This window comes from Ranitomeya variabilis, chromosome 5 (genome assembly GCF_051348905.1).
Source record: "Ranitomeya variabilis isolate aRanVar5 chromosome 5, aRanVar5.hap1, whole genome shotgun sequence".
In the NCBI taxonomy this organism is placed as follows: Eukaryota; Metazoa; Chordata; class Amphibia; order Anura; family Dendrobatidae; genus Ranitomeya; species Ranitomeya variabilis.
Window position 1 is genome coordinate 475,066,958 of NC_135236.1, and position 6,284 is coordinate 475,073,241.

At 40.8% G+C, this 6,284-nt stretch overlaps 1 protein-coding gene across 1 annotated transcript in view; it reads right to left on the bottom strand.

The window, feature by feature from the left end:
• Positions 1–5,725, bottom strand: part of LOC143776277 (uncharacterized) — a 169,896-nt gene extending 164,171 nt beyond the window's left edge. The window contains exon 1 of the mRNA XM_077265497.1: positions 5,530–5,725. The gene's annotated coding sequence lies outside the window, so the exon portion shown is untranslated. The remainder of the gene's footprint in view (positions 1–5,529) is intronic.
• Positions 5,726–6,284: the final 559 nt, after the last annotated feature.

Here is a 6,284-nt window from a genome sequence, read left to right on the forward strand (position 1 = left end):
AGAGCACACTCATTCCACTGAGTAAGCACGGACCATTTCCGAAATTTTTGGCAATACACTTCAGCTTCATCCTGACCCTGAGAAATAGCCAGCAAGGCTTTTTCTGCCTGAATTTCAAGATTGGGTTCCTCGTAAAGCAATCCGAGCGCCAGAAAAAATGCATCAATATTTGCCAATGCCGGATCTCCTGGCGCTAGCGAGAAGGCCCAATCCTGAGGGTCGCCCTGTAAGAAAGAGATAACAATTTTTACTTGCTGAGCTGAGTCTCCAGATGAACGGGGTCTCAGAGATAGAAACAATTTACAATTATTCCTGAAATTCCTAAACTTAAGTCGGTCTCCAGAGAACAGTTCAGGAATAGGTATTTTAGGTTCAGACATTGGACTACTGGTAACAAAATCTTGTATGCCCTGCACACGAGCAGCAAGCTGATCCACACTTGTAATCAAAGTCTGGACATTCATGTCTGCAGCAAGCACAAGCCACTCAGAGGTAAAGGGGAGGAAAAAAGAGAGGAAAGAAAAAAAACAAAACTCAGACTTTCCTTTCTTGTAATCCCACTTCTGCAATGCATTAAACATTCAACCTTGGCCTGGCATACTGTTATGACCCCAATGGCAGAGGGTCTCAAAAGTACATACCAAGTCTGCAAACACAAAAAACCAGCTCATAGGGCAGTGGTAACTGGGCTGACCATATATCTAATCCTAGCACCACAAATAGCAGCAGCCGGGGAACGTGCCTACGTTGGTTCTAGACGTCTCGCGCCAGCCGGAGAACTAACTAACCCTAGAAGGGAAAAGATAGACCTTTCTTGCCTCCAGAGAAAAGACCCCAAAAGTTGGATACAAGCCCCCAACAAATAATAACGGTGAGGTAAGGAGAAAAGACAAACGTAAGAATGAACTAGATATTTAGCAAAGAGAGGCCCACTGACTAATAGCAGAATATAGTAAGATGACTTATATGGTCAGCAAAAACCCTATCAAAATTTCCATGCTGGATATTCAAGAACCCCCGAACCGTCTAACGGCCCGGGGGGAGAACACCAGCCCCCTAGAGCTTCCAGCAAAATCAGGAATCACATTTAGTACAAGCTGGACAAAAAATAAGAGCAAAGCAAATAACCAAAAAACAAGGAAGCAGGACTTAGCTTAATTTTGCAAGATCCAAGACCAGCAGACAGGAGCAAACAGAAAGGAACTGATTACAACGATGCCAGGCACTGGACTGAAAAACCAGGAAGTTTAGATAGCAACACCCCTGGACTAACGACCCAGGTGGGTGCCAAACTGAGGAAAGACAATCCCAGAGTCATATCACTAGTGACCACAAGAGGGAGCCAAAAAAGTCTAATTCACAACAGGAGACACACTGTTTTATAATGGGAACAACAAAGCATAGCTGGCTGATTGCTCTCTAAGAATAGTGAGGACCAACTGCTGTCCCTTTAAGAATATTAAAGTCTGCCTGATGGCCCTCCTCCTTTAATAGCCCCTCCTTCATAAATGAAACAGGATGTGTCTGATGATGTGTCACATACCACATGGCGAGCTAAACGCATCAAAAACGCCCAACATAGCCCAAGTGGTGGAGGAACATTTTGTTTTGGGTTATTTATTTTGCCTTGCATAGAAACCATTACCCTGGAAAGGATGTTCCTTAACATATTTCCCAGGAAAATCAATTTTGATTTCGTTTTTGGTATGTTGTATTGTGCGCCCGGAAAAATTGCATACAACTCTGACAACATTGTTCACAGCAGTGACCTGGGAGTCAGAAATGCTTCCAGGGGTCTTCCCCATGATGTTCCCATGTCATTTGAGCACTGTTCCCGTCGATTTCTGACGTTTTTGCACCCTAAAAAGACCCCCAGGGGGTCGCAGCAAAAATGCTTGGGTTTCCCATAGACTTACTTTGAGCTCGTTGCTCAGGTCGAGCACCCGAGCATTCCAATTTGCTCAACCCGAGCAACGAGCACCCAAGCATTTTAGTGCTCGCCCATCACTAGAAAACACCCATGGAGTCATCACTACACCTGTCGATAAATTCCCAGAGGACTGTAATTTCCAAAATAGGATCACTTGAAGGGGATTCTGCTCTTCTGGCACTTAGTGTGCAATCTTTTCTATGATAGTTCTCCAAGAGTGAAACAGCGCTCCCTCCTTACCGAGTCTCAGCGTTTGGCTATGCCAGGGGTGGGGAATCTTATTTCTGCAAAGGGCTTTTTGGATATTTATACCATCCTTCAGGGGCCATACAAACTCCACGCACAAAGTACATCCTGGCTCTGGCACTGATTTCAGGACGTAATCTTTCATTGCATGCCTTTCAATGTTCAGTAGTGAACACTGCGTGTGTATGGTAACAGAGCAAGAAGAAATTAATGAGCTAAGAATCTGCTCGGGGACCTGATAAATGGCCCTGGGGCATGAGGTTCCCCACCCTTGGGCTAAGAAGTACTGTACAGACACATATGAGGTATTGCCATGTTCATCAAAAATTGTGTGACAAATTTTGGTGCCATTTTTAGCCATTTCCCCATGTGAAAATGTAAAATCTGGCTGAAATTAAATTTTTGTGGTAAAAATATAATTATTTTCTTCACTGCCCAATGGAATAAAATTCTGTGACAAACATAGTGGTGTCAATTAGTGATGAACGAGTGTACTCATTGCACGCTCGGGTGGTCTCCGAGCATTTATGACTGCTCCGAGATTTAGTTTTTGTCACCTCAGCTGAATGATTACAGCTACTAGCCAGTCTGAGTACATGTGGGGGTTGCCTGGTTGCTAGGAAATTCCCACATATGTTCAGCCTGTCTAGCAGCCGTAAATCATTCAGCTGAGGTGACAAAAACTAAATCTCCGAGCAGTCATAAATACTCGGAGACCACCCGAGCAATGAGTACACTCGCTCATCACTAGTGTCAATATGATCACCACACCCTTATATGAATTCATTGAGAGGTTTAGTTTGTAAAAAAAAAAGTGTCACTTCTGAAGAAGGGTCTGCTGTTCTGGCATCTCGGGCTCTTTCAGTGCGTCATGACACCAGCAAAATCTGCACTACAATATGGAACTCCTTCCCTTCTGAGCTTTCCACTGTGAGTGAAAAGTAGTTCTTAATCACATGTAGGGTATTGTCGCACTCAGGAGAAATTGCCCAACAAACTGTGAGTTCCATTTTTTCCTATTAGCCCTTATAAAAATTTAAAATAACATTTTAGTGGTAATTTCCATTGATTCGGTCCAATTTTATACAATTCTGTGAATCACCTAAGGGTTAAAAATGCTCACTTACATTCTTAGATGAATTCCTCAAGAGATGTAATAATAAAATGGGGTTACTTGTGGGGGTTTCTTCTGATTTGGCATGTGAGGGGCTCTTCAAGTATGACATGGCATACACAATCTATTCCAACCAACATTGTGCTCCAGAATTCACTTGGTGCTTCTTCCCTTCCAAGCTTTGACATGTGCTCAAACAGTAGTTTTCCACCACATGTGGGATATCAGCATACTCAACAGAAATCACTCAACACATTTTGGGGTCTGTTTTCTCCTGTTAAAATTGTGGAAAGGAACAATTTGGGGCTAAAACATTTTTGTAGTAAAAATTATTTTTTTTATTTTCACGACTCAACATTATAAAGTTTTGTGAAGCATCTGTGTGTTCAAGGTGCTCACCACATCTCTAGAAAAATTACTTGAGCAGTCACTTGTTGGGGATTATGGCTTTTTAAGCAACTCAGGGGATTTGCAAATGCGACATGGTGACCACTATTATTTCCAGACAATTTTGTGCTTCAAAAGTCAAATAGTGCTCTCTCCATTCTAAGCCCTGCCGTGCTCCCAAACAGTAGTTTTTCACCACATATGGGGTATCAGTGTACTCAGGAAAAATCGCACAACAAATTGTTTGGCCATTTTCTCTTGTTAGCTTTATGAAAATGAAAAATGTGTGGCTAAAATAATATTTTTGTGGGAAAAATTAGATTTTTTATTTTCATGGCTCAACATTATAAAATTCTGTGAAGTACTTGTGGGTTGACGATGCTCACTACTAGAAATGAGCGAATTTGATCGGGTCAGGTTGCTGCAGAGGGAACCCGGCTTTCTGGATCGCTCCGGCTCATCAGCTGTTTGACTCCGCAGTTGCATGTGTTGAGGTTATGTGACAGTCACGACACATGCATGGAGAGCCTGTTTGTTGGGCTCTCCATGCATGTGTCATGACTGTCACACAGCCGCGACACATGCAGCTGTGGCTCCAAACAGCTGATCAGCCGGAGCGATCCAGGAAGCCGGGTTGCCTCCACAGTTTATTTGGTAAGCGCTATAGCTTGCTGAATAAGCCCTAACCCAATCAATTTCGCTCATCTCTACTCACTACACCTCTAGATAAATTCCATGAGGGGTGTAGTTTCCAAAATTTTGTCAAATGTGTAGGGGATTCCATTGCTTAGACACATCAGGGTCTCTGCAAGCGCAACATGGTGTCCGCTCTCTATTTCAGCCAATTTTGCATTCCTAAAGCCAAATGTTGCTTCTTTTCTTCTGAGCCCTGCTATGTGCCCAAACAGTAGTTTTCCACCACAAATGGGGTATTGGTGTACTCAACGGAACTGAACAACAAATTCTATGTTCCATTTTATACTGTTACCCTTTTGAAAATGCAAAATTTGGGGCTATAGCAATATTTTTGTGGGAAAAAATTTAATTTTCTATTTTTGTTTCCACATTGCTTTAATTCTTGTCGAGCCACTACAGGGTTAGTAAACTTCTTGATAATGGTTTTTAGCAACTTAATGGGAGAAGTTTTTAAAATGGTATCCCTTTTGGGTATTTTCTCTCACGCAGGCCCCTCAAAGTCACTTCAAATGTGATGTGGTCACAAAAAAATTGTGTGTTTTTTTAATTTTGTAGGAAAAATAAGAAATTGTTGATCAACTTTTAACCCTTCTAAATTCCTAACCCCCAAAAAATTATGTTTAAAAAATTGTGCTGATGTAAAGTAGGCATGTGGTAAATGGTATTTATTAGCTATTTTGTGTGGTATATCTATCTGATTTATAGACATAAAAATGTAATGTTTGAACATAAATGCAAATCAAATTGACCAAAAGTTACCACTAACATGAAGTGCAACATGTCACGAAAAAACATTCTTAGAATCACTGTGATATTAAAGCGCTCTAGAGTTATTACCTTTTAAATTGCCAGATTTGGAAAATGAGGCTCATTAACATGCAAAATTGTGTTGTCCTCATGGGGTTAATTGTTTTTGAGGTCTAACTAGTTTGTTATAGAATATATGGCTTCATTATAAATGTTAACCATTATGTTAGTGTAAAAAAATGGTGTAAATAGAATGTTCTCTCCTGTTTTTGAATTGGCAGCACAGAAGTCACAGTCTTGAATCTGATACTATAGTTCTGTTATATTCTGGTTTGTTAAACTAGTTGAATCTACTTCTGTCAGATTTGACACAGGTCATATAAAGTAATAAAAAGAGAGAGGGACTCACCTCCGCACCCTGTGTGTCCAGTATCACAAGTGATCTCAGTGCTCCAGCAGAATAAGTTTAGAGCTCATTCTGGTACAACGTGACTTCTACTCCACAAATGTGGCCGGCAGTTCCGCCTCACTACTTGCTTTTAATTAGACAAAGATTTTTCTGCGCTACTCCCCCTAAATAAATGTTGTTTTTCCTCTTCACTAATGGATTATAATTTCACGCCCACAGCCTTATATACCCCAATTTGTGCTGCCCATTTTTTCCTTTTGCTTTTGTGAAAGTCAAGGGAGCTCTCCATGGCAACAATGAGGCTGGGAGTGGGAGTCCTTGAGACTTCGCATGAGAGGGGGACAATTACATCCAAAAACAGACTACAAAGCATTTACATCTGCAGAAGCTCATTTTAATAACATTAGCTGTCACCGGCTTTTCGAATGAACGCTGTAATATAGCAAATAAACATCTTGGAATTTGTCACTTAGTCTGGGATGAAAAAGTAATGCTATATTATTTTCACATAAGAGATTACAATAAAAAGGCTTCATAAGAATTGTAGTTACATACACCAAACTATCAATTTGTATCAAGCCAATAACAACCAATCACAATACAGCATTCTTTTTTCCAGAGCAGTTTATGAAATGAACACCAGGTTGTGATTGGTTGTCATATACTTTTACAGTTATTATAAATAATACTAAACTTACTCTATAAGGCGACGTTCCCATGATGAGCTTTTGGTCAGCGTTTGACATTAGAATTTC